At 37.2% G+C, this 18506-nt stretch overlaps 1 non-coding gene across 1 annotated transcript; it reads left to right on the forward strand.

Moving 5' to 3' along the window:
* Positions 1-10412: 10412 nt before the first annotated feature.
* LOC143656693 (U6 spliceosomal RNA) lies at positions 10413-10519 on the forward strand. The gene has a single exon (XR_013162596.1). It is a non-coding gene; the product is annotated as a U6 spliceosomal RNA (small nuclear RNA).
* Positions 10520-18506: the final 7987 nt, after the last annotated feature.

The raw sequence follows: 18506 nt of genomic DNA on the forward strand, positions 1-18506 counted from the left end.
CGGAGTCTACCAGCCAGTGACCTTTGGAGATGAAGAAGGAAAATGCCTCCCGGGGAGCTTCATGAAACAGGAACCCAGGAGAAGCTAGCAGATGATGCTGTGTTCGCCATGTGCCCTTCCAGATAGAGAGGAACCCTGACTGTGTTCACCGTGTGCCTTTCTAGATGAGAGAGAAACCCTGTGTTCACCATGTGCCCTTCCACTTGAGAGAGAAACCCTGAACTTCATCGGCCTTCTTGAACCCAGGTATCTTTCCCTGGATGCCTTAGATTAGACATTTCTATAGACTTGTTGTAAGTGGGACATTTTCTTGGCCTTAGAGCTGTAAACTAGCAACTTATTAAATTCCCCTTTTTAAAAGACATTCTGTTTCTGGTATATTGCATTCCAGCAGCTAGCAAACTAGAACACCAGCTTTGGAATTTTATATAAAATAAATCAAATTGTATTGCTCTCTTGTGTCTAGCTGCTTTAATGCAACAAGATGTTTGTGTGATTCATTCACATTGTTGCATGTTGTAGTTTATTTTTGACAGTGCTATACAGTATTCCACTGCATGAGTATACCACTGTGTAACCATTTTATTGTTGATGGACATTTGCATTGTTTCCCCAAAAGCTGTTACAATAGTTGCCATGAATATTCTCATATGTGTCTTTGGTGAACATATAAATCCATCTTTGTGGGTATATAACTAGGAGTAGAATTGCTGGGTCAAAGGGGAGATGCAAATGCAGCTTTATTTAGTAAATGCTGCCCAGCAGTTTTCCAAACTGGATGCACAAGTGTACACTCTCACCATTAAGTGTGTAAGAGCGTTCTTGTTGTTCCACGTCCTGACCAATATGTAAATATTATCTTTTTCATTGTAGCCAGGATGGTGGGTGTTGTGTCATGCTTTGATTTTAATTTGCACTTTCCGAATAACTAAGAAAGTGTAGCATCTTTTCATATTTTTATTGGTCATTTGGATATCTTTTGTGAAGAGCCTGTTCAAGTCTTTTGCCCATTTCCCTGTTGAATGTCTTATTTTTGTTACTTTTTAGGAGTTCTGTTTTTTTTGAAATATGAATTTAAAATGTCTTCTCTCTTTTCATCATCTTTGAAAGTCATGTTGCTAATTTTTTTTTTTTGATTTTTTTTTGATTTTTTTTTATTAATTAAAAAAAGAATTAACAAAACAATTAGAAATCATTCCAATCTACATGTACAATCAGTAATTCTTAATAACATCACATAGTTGCATATTCATCATTTCTTAGTACATTTGCATCGATTTAGAAAAAGAAATGAAAAGACAACAGAATAAGAATTAAAACAATAATAGAAAGAAAAAAAACAAAAAAAACAAAAACAAAAAACCTATACCTCACATGCAGCTTCATTCAGTGTTTTAACATAATTGCATTACAATTGGGTAGTATTGTGCTGTCCATTTCTGAGTTTTTATATCCAGTCCCGTTGTACAGTCTGTATCCCTTCATCTCCAATTATCCCTTCTCTCTTTTTTTTTTTTTTTAATTAACGGAAAAAAAGAAATTAACCCAACATTTAGAGATCATACCATTCTACACATGCAATCATTAATTCTTAACATCGTCACATAGATGCATGATCATCATTTCTTAGTACATTTGCATTGGTTTAGAAGAACTAGCAACATAACTGAAAAAGATATAGAATGTTAATATAGAGAAAAAAATAAAAGTAATAATAGTAAAATCAAAACAAAACAACACAAAACAAAACAAAAACCTATAGCTCAGATGCAGCTTCATTCAGTGTTTTAACATGATTACTTTACAATTAGGTATTATTGTGCTGTCCATTTTTGAGTTTTTGTATCTAGTCCTGTTGCACAGTCTGTATCCCTTCAGCTTCAATTACCCATTGTCTTACCCTGTTTCTAACTCCTGCTGAACTCTGTTACCAATGACATATTTCAAGTTTATTCTTGAATGTCCGTTCACATCAGTGGGACCATACAGTATTTGTCCTTTAGTTTTTGGCTGGATTCACTCAGCATAATATTCTCTAGGTCCATCCATGTTATTACATGGTTCATAAGTTTATCTTGTCTTAAAGCTGCATAATATTCCATCGTATGTATATACCACAGTTTGTTTAGCCACTCTTCTGTTGATGGAGATTTTGGCTGTTTCCATCTCTTTGCAATTGTAAATAATGCTGCTATAAACATTGGTGTGCAAATGTCCGTTTGTGTCTTTGCCCTTAAGTCCTTTGAGTAGATACCTAGCAATGGTATTGCTGGGTCGTATGGCAGTTCTATATTCAGCTTTTTGAGGAACCGCCAAACTGCCTTCCACAGTGGTTGCACCCTTTGACATTCCCACCAACAGTGGATAAGTGTGCCTCTTTCTCCGCATCCTCTCCAGCACTTGTCATTTTCTGTTTTGTTGATAATGGCCATTCTGGTGGGTGTGAGATGATATCTCATTGTGGTTTTGATTTGCATTTCTCTAATGGCCAGGGACATTGAGCATCTCTTCATGTGCCTCTTGGCCATCCGTATTTCCTCTTCTGAGAGGTGTCTGTTCAAGTCTTTTTCCCATTTTGTAATTGGGTTGGCTGTCTTTTTGTTGTTGAGATGAACAATCTCTTTATAAATTCTGGATACTAGACCTTTATCTGATATATCATTTCCAAATATTGTCTCCCATTGTGAAGGCTGTCTTTCTACTTTCTTGATGAAGTTCTTTGATGCACAAAAGTGTTTAATTTTGAGGAGTTCCCATTTATTTATTTCCTTCTTCAGTGCTCTTGCTTTAGGTTTAAGGTCCATAAAACCGCCTCCAGTTGTAAGATCCATAAGATATCTCCCAACATTTTCCTCTAACTGTTTTATGGTCTTAGACCTAATGTTTAGATCTTTGATCCATTTTGAGTTAACTTTTGTATAGGGTGTGAGAGATGGGTCTTCTTTCATTCTTTTGCATATGGATATCCAGTTCTCTAGGCACCATTTATTGAAGAGACTGCTCTGTCCCAGGTGAGTTGGCTTGACTGCCTTATCAAAGATCAAATGTCCATAGATGAGAGGGTCTATATCTGAGCACTCTATTCGATTCCATTGGTCGATATATCTATCTTTATGCCAATACCATGCTGTTTTGACCACTGTGGCTTCATAATATGCCTTAAAGTCAGGCAGCGCGAGACCTCCAGCTTCGTTTTTTTTCCTCAAGATGTTTTTAGCAATTCGGGGCACCCTGCCCTTCCAGATAAATTTGCTTATTGGTTTTTCTATTTCTGAAAAATAAGTTGTTGGGATTTTGATTGGTATTGCATTGAATCTGTAAATCAATTTAGGTAGGATTGACATCTTAACTATATTTAGTCTTCCAATCCATGAACACGGTATGCCCTTCCATCTGTTTAGGTCTTCTGTGATTTCTTTTAGCAGTTTTTTGTAGTTTTCTTTATATAGGTTTTTTGTCTCTTTAGTTAAATTTATTCCTAGGTATTTTATTCTTTTAGTTGCAATTGTGAATGGGATTCGTTTCTTGATTTCCCCCTCAGCTTGTTCCTTACTAGTGTATAGAAATGCTACAGATTTTTGAATGTTGATCTTGTAACCTGCTACTTTGCTGTACTCATTTATTAGCTCTAGTAGTTTTGTTGTGGATTTTTCCGGGTTTTCGACGTATAGTATCATATCGTCTGCAAACAGTGATAGTTTTACTTCTTCCTTTCCAATTTTGATGCCTTGTATTTCTTTTTCTTGTCTAATTGCTCTGGCTAGAACCTCCAACACAATGTTGAATAATAGTGGTGATAGTGGACATCCTTGTCTTGTTCCTGATCTTAGGGGGAAAGTTTTCAATTTTTCCCCATTGAGGATGATATTAGCTGTGGGTTTTTCATATATTCCCTCTATCATTTTAAGGAAGTTCCCTTGTATTCCTATCTTTTGAAGTGTTTTCAACAGGAAAGGATGTTGAATCTTGTCGAATGCCTTCTCTGCATCAATTGAGATGATCATGTGATTTTTCTGCTTTGATTTGTTGATATGGTGTATTACATTAATTGATTTTCTTATGTTGAACCATCCTTGCATACCTGGGATGAATCCTACTTGGTCATGATGTATAATTCTTTTAATGTGTTGTTGGATACGATTTGCTAGAATTTTATTGAGGATTTTTGCATCTGTATTCATTAGAGAGATTGGTCTGTAGTTTTCTTTTTTTGTAATATCTTTGCCTGGTTTTGGTATGAGGGTGATGTTGGCTTCATAGAATGAATTAGGTAGTTTTCCCTCCACTTCGATTTTTTTGAAGAGTTTGAAGAGAATTGGTACTAATTCTTTCTGGAACGTTTGGTAGAATTCACATGTGAAGCCATCTGGTCCTGGACTTTTCTTTTTAGGAAGCTTTTGAATGACTAATTCAATTTCTTTACTTGTGATTGGTTTGTTGAGGTCATCTATGTCTTCTTGAGTCAAAGTTGGTTGTTCATGTCTTTCCAGGAACCCGTCCATTTCCTCTAAATTGTTGTATTTATTAGCGTGAAGTTGTTCATAGTATCCTGTTATTACCTCCTTTATTTCTGTGAGGTCAGTAGTTATGTCTCCTCTTCCATTTCTGATCTTATTTATTTGCATCCTCTCTCTTCTTCTTTTTGTCAATCTTGCTAAGGGCCCATCAATCTTATTGATTTTCTCATAGAACCAACTTCTGGCCTTATTGATATTCTCTATTGTTTTCATGTTTTCAATTTCATTTATTTGTGCTCTAATCTTTGTTATTTCTTTCCTTTTGCTTGCTTTGGGGTTAGCTTGCTGTTCTTTCTCCAGTTCTTCCAAATGGATAGTTAATTCCTGAATTTTTGCCTTTTCTTCTTTTCTGATATAGGCATTTAGAGCAATAAATTTCCCTCTTAGCACTGCCTTTGCTGTGTCCCATAAGTTTTGATATGTTGTGTTTTCATTTTCATTCGCCTCGAGGTATTTGCTAATTTCCCTTGCAATTTCTTCTTTGACCCAGTCGTTGTTTAGGAGTGTGTTGTTGAGCCTCCACGTATTTGTGAAATTTCTGGCACTCTGCCTATTATTGATTTCCAACATCATTCCTTTATGGTCCGAGAAAGTGTTGTGTAAGATTTCAATCTTTTTAAATTTGTTAAGACTTGCTTTGTGACCCAGCATGTGGTCTATCTTTGAGAATGATCCATGAGCACTTGAGAAAAAGGTGTATCCTGCTGTTGTGGGATGTAATGTCCTATAAATGTCTATTAAGCCTAGTTCATTTATAGTAATATTCAGATTCTCTATTTCTTTGTTGATCCTCTGTCTAGATGTTCTGTCCCTTGATGAGAGTGGTGAGTTGAAGTCTCCAACTATTATGGTATATGAGTCTATTTCCCTTTTCAATGTTTGCAGTATATTCCTCACGTATTTTGGGGCATTCTGATTCGGTGCGTAAATATTTATGATTGTTATGTCTTCTTGTTTAATTGTTCCTTTTATTAGTATATAGTGTCCTTCTTTGTCTCTTTTAACTGTTTTACATTTGAAGTCTAATTTGTTGGATATTAGTATAGCCACTCCTGCTCTTTTCTGGTTGTTATTTGCATGAAATATCTTTTCCCAACCTTTCACTTTCAACCTATGTTTATCTTTGGGTCTAAGATGTGTTTCCTGTAGACAGCATATCGAAGGATCCTGTTTTTTAATCCATTCTGCCAATCTATGTCTTTTGATTGGGGAATTCAGTCCATTGACATTTAGTGTTATTACTGTTTGGATAATATTTTCCTCTACCATTTTGCCTTTTGTATTATATATATCATATCTGATTTTCCTTCTTTCTACACTCTTTTCCATATCTCTCTCTTCTGTCTTTTCGGTTCTGACTCTAGTGCTCCCTTTAGTATTTCTTGCAGAGCTGGTCTCTTGGTCACAAATTCTTTCAGTGACTTTTTGTCTGAGAATGTTTTAATTTCTCTCTCATTTTTGAAGGATAATTTTGCTGGATATAGGAGTCTTGGTTGGCAGTTTTTCTCTTTTAGTATTTTAAATATATCATCCCACTGTCTTCTAGCTTCCATGGTTTCTGCTGAGAAATCTACACAAAATCTTATTGGGTTTCCCTTGTATGTAATGGATTGTTTTTCTCTTGCTGCTTTCAAGATCTTCTCTTTCTCTTTGACCTCTGACATTCTAACTAGTAAGTGTCTTGGAGAACGCCTATTTGGGTCTAATCTCTTTGGGGTGCGCTGCACTTCTTGGATCTGTAATTTTAGGTCTTTCATAAGAGTTGGGAAATTTTCAGTGATAATTTCTTCCATTAGTTTTTCTCCTCCTTTTCCCTTCTCTTCTCCTTCTGGGACACCCACAACACGTATATTTGTGCGGTTCATATTGTCCTTGAGTTCCCTGATACCCTGTTCAAACTTTTCCATTCTTTTCCCTATAGTTTCTGTTTCTTTTTGGAATTCAGATGTTCCATCCTCCAAATCACTAATTCTATCTTCTGTCTCTTTAAATCTATCATTGTAGCTATCCATTATTTTTTCTATGTTTGCTACTTTATCCTTCACTTCCATAAGTTCTGCGATTTGTTTTTTCAGTTTTTCTATTTCTTCTTTATGTTCAGCCCATGTCCTCTTCATGTCCTCCCTCAATTTATCGATTTCATTTTTGAAGAGGTTTTCCATTTCTGTACGTATATTCAGCATTAGTTGTCTCAGCTCTTGTGTCTCATTTGAGCTATTGGTTTGTTCCTTTGACTGAGCCATATTCTCAATCTTTTGAGCGTGGACAGTTATCTTCTGCTGCTGGCGTCTGGGCATTTATTCAGATTTCTCTTGGTGTTGGACCCAGCAAGGTTGTAATATTTTTCTGTGAAATCTCTGGGTTCTGTTTTTCTTATCCTGCCCAGTAGGTGGCGCTCGTGGCACACGTTTGTCTGCGGGTCCCACCAGTAAAAGGTGCTGTGGGACCTTAAACTTTGGAAAACTCTCGCCGTCCTGGGGGTTCGCTAGCCGAAGCGGCTTGAGCCGGCCCTCGGTCCGAACGCAGGGAGGGTTGCTGGTCGCCGCAGCCAGGGAAAGAGCCCGTCCGAATTTCCTAGTCGGCCCTGGGCAACAAGCGTGGCGGGAGGGCGCCAGCGGCAGCGGCCCGCCCGAGAGAGTGCACGTTCCCCGGGAGTCACGGGTTTGGAAGGGGCCTCCCCCACCCGTCACCATTCTCCGCGGGCTGGGGGTTTCCGATCCAATTCTCTCAGTTGGTCTGGGGGCTGCGCGTGGTGTGGGCGCCAGCCGTCTTGGTTTCAGGGGACCGCCTCTCCAATTCTCCCAGCCGGCCCGGGAAGGGGGAAGGGAGTAACTCCGGCCGCTTGCCACCCCACCCGGTAAGGCCCGCGCGCCTCGGCGATCTCACCCGAGCTGCTTCTCTCAGCCAGCCAGCCGTTCCAGGATGGGGTACGCTGTCTTTTTTATCTCTGTTGTGGCTTTGGGCGCTTTCTGTATCGTTTCTACTCCCCTAGTAGGTGTCCTGGAGAAGAAACTAAGATCCGCGCGTCTTACTAAGCCGCCATCTTCCAGGAAGTTCATGTTGCTAATTTTAATGTAGTACAATTTACCATTTTTTCCTTTATAGTTTGTTTTTTGTGTCTTAAGAAATCTTTGCCTATTCCAATGTTATGAATATATTCTCCTAAATTTTATCTAAAGTTTTTAATCAGTTCTATAATCCATCTAATGTACATTATTTTATTTATGGTGTGAGGTATAAGTCAAGACAGTTTTCTCCATGTGGATAGTCAATTGACCCAGCACCATTTATTAAAAAGATCCTTTTATCCATCGTACTGCATTGTCACCTTTGTTATAAATCAGGGGACCAAATGTTTATGGGTTTGTTTTCAGACTCTCTAATCTATTCCACTAGTCTATTGGTCTATCCTTGTGCCAGTGCCATATTGTCTTACCTATTCAATCATGATATGAATCTTGATATGTGTAGTATAAATCTCTAGTTTTGTTCTTCTTTAAAATTGTCTTGGCTATTTTAGTTTTCCTTAAATTTCTTTGTTGATGATGTTATTTATAACAGCTTTTTTGAGGTATAATTTCATACCAAACAATTCATCCGTTTAAAATGTATGATTCAGTGGTTTCTAGCATACGCATAGATATGTGCAACCATCAGCGCAGTTTTAGAACATTTTCATCACCTCCAAAAGAAAATCCACATCTTTCCCCTATTATCTTCCTATGTCCCCATCCTCTCCATCTGTAATCAACCACTAATCTAATCTCTGTCTCTATAGACTTGCCTATTCTGGACATTTCATATAAATGGAATCATGTAATATATGGTCTTTTGTGACTTCTTTCACCAAGCATAATGTTTTCAAGTTTCATCCAATGCTGTAGTATGTATCAGCATTTCATTCCTTTTTTGTGGATGAATAATATTTCATTGTATAGATATATCACATTTTGTTTATCCATTCACTATTTGATGGACATTTGGATTGTTTCAACTCTTTGGCTATTGTGGATAGTGATCCTATGAATATTTCTGTACAAGTTCTTTGTGTGTGTGTGTACAAGTTCTTGTAGGGATATATCTTTTCATTTCTTTTGGATATATACCTAGGAGTGGGATTTCTGGGTCATATGGTAACTATGATTACCCTTGGAGAACTGAAAGACTGTTTTCCAAAGTTGCCACACCATTTAACATTCCCATGTTGATGTTGTTTTTCATTGAAAAAGTTGTATGTGTAATTAAAAATTCAAACAGTACGAAAGGCTACATAATGAAAAAGAAACTGTACCTCCAGACTTCTCAGAAGTCCTCCCCAGAGGCATCCACTATTAACAGATTCTTTTGTGTCCTTACAGAAAATTTCCATTATATATAAGTACATGTGCAAATATATCCTTTCTTCCCCTAACAAATAGGACCATACTACACAGGGTTCGGCTCCATTTTTTTTTCTTTACATAATACTATTTTGGAGATCTTTCACCAGCATAGATGGGGCTACCTAATTCTTTTTAATGATTCTATAGTATTCCTTTGTACAAATGTCATGTTAATATAAATGTATCAAGTTAATTTGTGTCATGATTTACTTTCCTTTTGATAGACAGTTTGAGTTGTTTCTAGGTTTTTGGGTTTTTTAATTTTTATTTTTTGCTTTTTTTTTTTTTTTTACTATTTTAAACAATGCTGCAGTGATCGTGCATTTAAAAATATTGTTTGTACACATATCTAAATGAATTTATAGAAAAAAATTCCTAATGGTGAAATTGCTAGGTCAGTTATAGCCCTTAAAAATTTATTTCCAAATGCCTTTTTTAAATAAAATAATTATTTTATTAGATAGTTAAATTAAGACAAGACATGTATTGACCTCTGAAATACCAAGGCATTCTCTCTCCCCCGAAAACCCAATTCTGCTAATACATAGTGAAACTTACATGCAGAAAACCCTCAACGTGAGCTTATCCCTGCTAACTACTAAAAAACTGGGTGGCCCAAATACATGAATCTTATTTTTTTATCTATCTAGTAGCAGCAACTGAGTGTGTAGAGGACACAGATGATAAATCGAGTACAACAGTTTAAAATTTTTATTGAGATATCTTCACATACCATACAATCAGTGGTTCACAATATCATCACATAGTTGTGTGTTCTTCATCATAATCATTTTTTGAACATTTACATTACTCCATAAAAAGATATTAAAAAAATAGAACTCATACATCCCATTCCCCTCCCTCTCATTGACCGACAGTATTCAATCTACTCAGTCTTTACCCTTTATCTCCCCCTATTATTTATTTTTTTGATCCTTATTGTTTTTTTTACTCATCTGTCCATACCCTGGATGAAAGGAGCATCAGATACAATGTTTTCATAATCACATGGTCACATTGTAAAGGCTATATAGTTATACAGTCTTCAAGATCAAGGCTACTGGAACATACCTCAACAGTTTCAGGTACCTTCCTCTAAACACTCCAATACACCATAAACTGAAAAAGGACTTCTATATAATGCATAAGAATAATCTCCAGGATAACCTCTCAAATCCATTTGAAATCTCTCAGCCACTTAGACTTTATTTTGTTTCATTTCTCTCTTTCCCCTTTTGGTTGAGAAGATTTTCTCATTTCCATGGTACCATGCCTGGCTTATCTCTGGGAGTCAGGTCCCATGTTGCTAGGGAGGTTTATACCCCTAGGAGTCATGTCCCATGTAGGGGGGAGGACAGTGAATTCACCTGCTGAGTTGGCTTAGCGAGAGAGGCCACATCTGAGCAACAAAAGAGGTTCTCCGGGGGTGACTCTTAGGTATAATTATCGGTAGGCTTAGCTTCTCCTTTGCAGGAATAAGCTTCACATGGGTGAACCCCAAGAGTGAGGGCTCGTGCTCGCTTTGGCAGCACATATACTGAAATTGGAACGATACAGAGAAGATTAGCATGGCCCCTGCACAAGGATGACACACAAATTCGTGAAGCGTTCCATGTTTTTTTGTTTTTTTTTTTTAAAAAAGAGTGAGGGCTCATTCTTATGCATTATACAGATATCTCTTTTTAGTTTATGTTGTACTGGAGTGGCTGGAGGGAAGTACCTGAAACTGTTGAGTTGTGTTCCAGTAGCCTTGGTTCTTGAAGATGATTGTACAAAGATAAAACTTCTACAATGTGACTGTGTGATTTGAAAATCTTGTGTCTGGTGCTCCTTTAATCCAGGATATGGACAGATAAGTAAAAAAAAAAAAAGATAAATAAATAAATAAATAATAGGGAGGACTAAGGGTAAAATAAATTGGATAGATTGAAAAAAAAGTATGAGGGATCAGCCTACTGAATTGATTGTCCCCACTGCTTGCAAGAATACCAGGAATTCTCCAGATGAGGAAGTTTGATATTTCCTCCTTTCTTCCAAGTCCCCCAAGGTGACTTTGTAAATACTTTTTTGTTCTCTTCCCAAATTACTCTGGGGTATCACACTAACCTGTACAAACAAAAAAGATCTCACTCCCTATTTAAGATTCCATGTAATTATGGTGTTTGAATAAAGTGAACATACAAGTTAAATAGTGTACTACAGAAAATATAAATTTTGTACCAGGTAAACATCCCTTCCTTTGACCTCACACAGAAGTTGAAGTGTTAAAATAGTCAATATCATCCTTTACCCTGTATCCTGATTTACCTTAGTCGTGTCCAGATCAGCTTCATTCATATCTCTAGCTGAAGTCTGATCACTTTTTCAACTTTTTAAACAGCTGCTATTTGGGGTAATGTTGACTTTCATAGATTCAGAGCTCTAACTCTGAGTCTCAGATGTCACACAAACACCCAAAGTTTCAGGGAATGACCAGGTTATAAACAAATAGCTCAGCATTTCAGAATTTAGAAATAACAGTCACAACTCTGGAATAGAAATGACTGCTGTAAGAGTTTACAAACTAGTAACCTTTACAATAGACCCCAACTTGATAACCCATGCTCTCGACTTTGTATATTATAGTTAGTCCATATGAGTGTAGTATGATAATATTTGTCTTTTTGTTTCTGACATTTCATTCAACATACTGTCCTCAAGGTTCATTCACCTAGTTGCATGCTTTACAAATTAATTCCTTCTTGCAGCCCCTCAGTAGTCCATCATTATGTATATACCAGAGTTCCCCCTCCCATTTCTCAACTGATATACCCTTAGGCCACCTCCATCCATTATGCCAAATGCCTTTTAAAGAGACTAGAGCAATTATACACCCAGCAGTAGTGTATAAGACTCTAATAAAAAGATGTAATTTTACATAGCTTTAATTATTCTTAGAAAAAAGTTACAGATCATAGAAACAATCAAATTTCCTTGTTAGTTACACTACTTTACTCTAAGGCTTCTCTAAAAGCATATGTAGTCAGCTATAAGTCAAAACTTCATCTTCAACAAAAATATTTTAAGAAAGAAGCAAGATGAATATAAACCTGTTAATTAACAAAGCCTAGTAAATATGTAGAAGTGAAACAAGACAAAACTTCTGCTATGGTTTGTAGTTGATAATCCCAATATAAAACAACCATCAGATGTTCTTATTTCTGAAAAAGTTTAATTTAAAAATGCTTATAAAAATTTAAAGCTTAAATTATAACTTTTACAGCAGTCACATTTACTCCTGAGCTTTAACTGTTATTTCTAAATTCTAAGATGCTTTTCTCTTTGTATAACCTAGTAGTTCCCTAAAATTTTAATTATCTGTGTAACACTTGAATTGAACAGAGTTAAAGTTCTCCGCTCTGAAAATCACCATTACTCCATACAGCAATATGTGATTGATCATATCTAGTGCGGACTAAGGTAAATCAGAATACGTGATAAAGGATGATATTGCCTATATTCTAAAATTTTAACTTCTGTGTGAGACAAAGAAGAGCCAGAGTATTTTATCAAGAGAGACAAAAAAAATTTTGCAAAGACCCTTAAACGAGTAGAGAAAAATGTGAAACTATTAAACAGCCCCACCTGGGGAATTCCTGCTTTTTCTTTTTTTCTTTTTCACAATCACACAGTCACATTGTGAAAGCTATATCATTGTACAATCATCTTCAAGAAACACGGCTACTGGAACTCAGCTCTACAGTTTCAGGCCCTTCCCTCTAGCCCTTCTGTTCTAGTTTGCTAGCTGCCAGAATGCAGTACCAGAAACAGAATGGCTTCTAAAAAGGGGAATTTAATGAGTTGCTAGTTTACAGTTCTAAGGTTGAGATAATGTCCCAATTAAAGCAAGTCTATAGAAATGTCCAATCAAAGGCATCCAGGAAAAGATACCTTGGATCAAAAAGGCCAATGAAGTTCAGGGTTTCTCTCTCAAGTGAGAAGGCACATGGCGAACACAGTCAAGGCTTCTCTCTCTCTCATCTGGAAGGGTACATGGCGAGCACGGCGTCATCTGCTAGCTTTCTCTCCTGGCTTCTTGTTTCATGAAGCTCCCTGGGAGGTGTTTTGCTTCTTCATCTCCAAAGGTCAATAGTTAGTGGATTTCTGTTTCTCGTGGCTATTTCGTTCTTCTCTGCTCTCTCTAAATCTCTCTCTCAGATCTCTCATTCTCCAAAATGTTTCCTCTTTTATAGGACTCCAGAAACTAATCAAGACCCACCCAAATGGGTGGAGACATGCCTTCAGCTAATCCAGTTTAACAACCACTCTTGATCAAATCACATAAGAAATGGCTGCCTTCACAAAATGGGATTAGGATTAAAACATGGCTTTTCAAGGGTACATACATCCTTTCAAACCAGCACACTTTCTAATACAATTTAAATTAAAAAGGGGATATCTATATAATGTGTACGAATAACCTCTAGGATAGTCTCTTGACTCTGTTTGAAATATCTCAGCCACTGACACTTTATTTCGTCTCATTTCTCTTTTCCCCCTTTCAGTCAAGAAGGTTTCCTCAATCCCTTAATGCTGAGTCCCAGCTCATTCTAGGATCTCTGTCCCACGTTGCCAGGGAGGTTTACCCCCCGGCAGTCATGTCCTACATAGAGAGGGGGAAGGCAGTGAGTTCACTTGTCATGTAGGCTGAGAGAGAGAAAGAGAGAGAGGCCACATCTGAGCAACAAAAGAGGTTCTCTGGGAGTGACTTATAGACCTAATTTTAAGTAGGCTTGGTCTATCCTTTGCACGGATAAGTTTCATATAAACAAACCCCAAGATTGAGAGCTCAGCCTATTGATTTGTCCCCACAGCTTGTGAGAATACCAGGAATTCTCCAAATGAGGAAGTTGAATTTTCCCACTTTTTTGCCATTCCCCCAAGGGGATGTTGCATTTACTTCTTTATTCACTGTTCAAATCACTCTGGGATTTATCGGGGCATCACACTGGACAAACCTACAAAATCTCATGCCCTATTCAAGGTTGCATGTACTTATGGTGTTCAATTAACCTGTCCATATAAGTTATATGAGAAATGCACTAGTCAAAATATAAATTTTGTACCAAATAAACATTTTTTGCTTTAGTGTCACACAGAAGTTGAAGTTTCAAAATATGAATGACCATCTATTTTCATCACCCTACAATACTGACATTCCTTTGTTCTTCCTCATGCAAAAACACTTAATTTTTACATTTAGTCACTATCGTTGTACACTCGAGGCATTCCTAGATTATACCATCAGTCTTTATCATCTATTTTGCCTTCTAGTTTCATATGTGTCCCCAGCCCTCCTCCCTCTTTCATTCTTACGTTCAGCTTCATTCAGTGTACTTACATTATTGTGCTATGATCAGGTAGTATTGTGCTATCCATTTCTGGAGTTTTACAATCAGTCCTGTTTCTGCTATTTTCTTAAGCAATAGGAGCTTCCAGTTTAATAAGCCAAGCTCTCAATTTTGAGGCGTGCCCTTACAAAATTTATTTCTGCAATGGCAAAGCTAAGCCATTAATGCCATTAATTAATGCCTAAGAGCCACCCCGAGAGAATCTCTTTTGTTGCTCAAATGTAGTTTCTCTCTAAGTCAAACTCTACAGATAAATTCGCTACCTTCCCCCCTCCATGGGACATGACTTCCAGGGATATAAGTCTTCCTAGGAATGGGAGACATGACTCCCAAAGATGAGCCTGGCCCTTGCATCATAGGATTATTTGGCAAAAAAAAAGGGAAATAGTTTCAGTGGCTAAGATATTTCAAATAGAGTTGAGAAGTCATTCTAAAAGTTGCTCTTATGCAAATTTCAGCCAAATATTGCAAACTGCCACAGTATGCCCCAAATAGGAGTGTTCCTGAAAATTCTAAAGAATACTCTGAGGGCTGTCTTGCTCCTGCTTCTCTTTAGACCATGTATACTAAAATTTTTCACCCATTTTGTTTCTTCCAGATTAGAAGCCTTTCAGAACAAACTTCTCCTCGCTGGAAGCTGTGCTCCCATTCCCCATACTCACCCAGCCACCCTCAATAGCATAGCTAGAGACCTCCGTACTCCTGCAAGTAGGGCCTGCCATCCACCAACAGCTTGAAGGAATTACAGAAGATGGACCTTTGCCCAAATTCCCTTTAGATTAGGGGTAGCTAGAACTCTCAGAGGGGGAAGTTGAGGCAGGGTTAGAATTAGGTCAGTGGCTGGATGAGGAACCAAGGGCAAATTCCAAGAAGTGGTCGGGCCGCAAGGAGAAAGATATTTTTGAAAAGAGCAGCAATCAACAGAAGCTGGCACCAACCGACCCCACTTGAATGAATCATCTACAATCAAGCATCAACAAAAGAGGAGAAAGGGGAGGGTAGTAAAATAGTTAATAAAAATTACTAAAGGAATAAAAATCTATAAAAGCAGATTGTGCCACAGTGCTAGGGCCTCTCACTTCTTGCTTCTATTTCGTTGCGAGATTGCCCACATGCTCGTCCCCTCTATGTATACTTAATAAATTTTCTACCTGCTTGCTCTACGAAAAGTAAAAGCAAACAAAAAAAACCCTACAAAACATCATTAAAAAGTGTAGAAAGTATCTTTTCCTCCACCCCTCAATAATATATTATGTGAAAAGTGATAGCTCATTTAATTTGCATTTCTTTAAAAAAATGAGGGTAAACTTTTTTTTTTATATTTGCAAGCCTTTGCATTTCTTTTTCTGCAAACTACTTTTATTTGTGTTCCTTTATCCATTTTTCTATTGGGTGGATGATCTTTTTCATTTGATTTATAAGAGCTCTTTTGAGATTAAATAAATTATATTTTTGCTATATATAGTAAACCTTTCTTTTCTTTTTTTGTCACTTGCATACTTATGTCTTTGTGCAAGGCATTTTCTTCTCCACGGATAAATTCTAATGTTTATGATATCACCTTCATCAATCTTTTGCATTTATGGTTTTTGGGGATTTGGGTCTTTTTTAGAATTGCTTTTCCTATTCCAAAACTAAAAAAACAATTTTTTCATGTACTGTTCCAATACTTTATGGTTTCATCTTTGAAGTACCTGGAATTTATTCTGGAAAATAGCCAGCCAGTTTTCCCTATACCCTTTACTGAGTATTGTATAAAATTGGAAGTCCTTGCCATTTTCCAGATGTCCATATGTTCTAACGGTGTTTCAATACTGGTTCATTTTACTTTCATTTTTTTGGGTGTTAGCATAAATAGAGAAACTGGTTTGAGTAGAAAAGTACTTAAGCAAGTCACCTTTTTCTCTTTAGTGATAAGAACATAGAGATCTAGGTGTAACATTTTAAAACAGTTATGTAAAAAACTGCCTACTGGTTGTAATTTTTGGACAGCCTTTCCTTGACCAGTAGTCTATTATTCATATATACCATAAATGACATAATCCCTTACCTTCTATTGAATATTTAGGTGGTTTCAGATTTTAGCTATTTAAATAATACCATGATGACATTCTTTTACATAGCTTCCATGTAAATGTGACCCTGCCCATTCAAGGTGGGTCTTAATTAGTTTACTGCAGTCCTTAAATGAGCCAACACAGAGAGCAGACATCAGACATGCTTGGAGATGCAGAGAGATGTGTTTGAACCCAGAAGCAGGGACAGAAGGAAAGCAGACATTGCCACGTGCCCTCTATGACAGAGGAACCCAGACACAATCGGCCCTTCTTGAGTGAAGGAATCCTCTTGTTGATGCCTTAATTTGGACATTTTCATGGCCTTAGAAATCTAAATTTGTACCTAATAAACCCCCTTTGTAAAAGCCAACCCATTTCTGCAATATTGCATTCTGGTAGCTTTAGTAAACCAAAACAATGCTTTTAGATAATTCTAAAAAATTGAAACAATTACAAACTGATGAAAAAACTGTGCAAGGAATTTCCCTTCCCGACAAAACCATTTGAGAGTAGCTAGCCTACTTGACACCCCTCATTCTCTAATATTTTAGTAGTATTTTCTACAAGTAAGAACATTTTCCTACTAAACCACAAGACAACCATCAAAATCAGGATATAAATATTCAAACATTTTTATCATCTAATTCTCAGATCCACTCATGTTTTGCCAATCTTCCCAATAATGTCCTTGATACCAAAGAAATCCAGTTCATTTAATGGTCATGTCTCCTAAACTTCCTTCAATTTAAACAACTCTTCAATCTTTCCTTTTACAACCCTGGCATTTTTGAAGGGTACAGGTCAGTTATCTTGTAAAATGCCTCTCAATTTGTATTTGTCTAGTGTTTCTTTATAATTAGATTCAGGCCATTTGTCTTTGTAATGAATTAGTATTTTGTGAGGTGGTACTTTGAGATGCTATAAACTTCTTGTTCTTCATCAAATTTCAGTTTATTCATTCACTGATTGATTTCAGTATGGACTGAAGGCTTTCTATTTTAGTCACTAGAGGATAATCTTTTGCTAGTATTATTTGTTTTAAGGTTGAAGTAATCTGAGATTTGGCCAGTTGGAAGGCCCTTTAAGCTAGTTTCTGTGTCTTTTGAAATATCGTTGCCATTTGTGCTGGTTTGAAAGGAAGTATGCCCCCTAAGAAAGCCATGTTTTAATATAAATCTCATTACTTAAAGGTAGAATAATCCCTACTCAGTACTGTATATTTGAAACTGTAATGAGATCATCTCCCTAGTTGATGTGATTTAGTTAAGAACGGTTGTTAAACTGGATTAGGGGATGACATGTCTCCACCCATTTGAGTGGGTCTTGATTGGTTTACTGGAGTCCTATAAAAGAGGAAATATTTTGGAGAAAGAGAGAGACTCAGAGAGACTCAGAGAGAGCAGAGAATGCTGCAGCACCACGAAGTGGAGAGTCCATTGGAGATGAAGAAGGAAAATGCCTCCCGGGGAGCTTCATGAAACCAGAAGCCAGGAGAGTAAGCTAGCAGATGATGCCATATTTGCCATGTGCCCTTCCAGCTGAGAGAGAAGCCCTGACTGTGTTCGCCATGTGCCTTTCCAGATGAGAGAGAAACCCTGAACTTCATCGGCCTTCTTGAACCAAGGTATCTTTCCCTGGATGCCTTTGATTGGACTTTATTTCTAAAGACTTGTTTTAATTCTCGGCCTTAGAACTGTAAACTTGCAACTTATTAAATTCCCCTTGTTAAAAGCCATTCCGTTTCTGGTATATTGCATTCCAGCAGCTAGCAAACTAGAACAGATTTTGGTACCAGAGAGTGGGGTGCTGCTGCTACAGTTTGCAAATACCAAACATGTTGGAATGGCTTTTTAAATGGATAAAGGGAAGATTCTGGAGGAGTTGTGAGAAGCTTGATAGAGAAGGCCTAGAATGCTTTGGAGAGACTGTTGGGAGAAATGTGGACTCTAAAGATACCTCTGATGAGGTCCTAGACAGAAATGAGGCACGCGTTATTGTAGACTGGAAGGAAAGTGAGCCTTGTTTTAAAATGGCAGATAATCTGGCAAAATTGACTCGTGGCTTTGGCTGGAAGGCAGATTGTAAAAGCCATGAACTTGTATATTTAGCAGAAGAGATCTCCAAATTAAGTGTTGAAAGTGCAGCCTGGTTTCTCCTCAC

This window comes from Tamandua tetradactyla, chromosome 14 (assembly GCF_023851605.1).
Source record: "Tamandua tetradactyla isolate mTamTet1 chromosome 14, mTamTet1.pri, whole genome shotgun sequence".
Taxonomy (NCBI): Eukaryota; Metazoa; Chordata; class Mammalia; order Pilosa; family Myrmecophagidae; genus Tamandua; species Tamandua tetradactyla.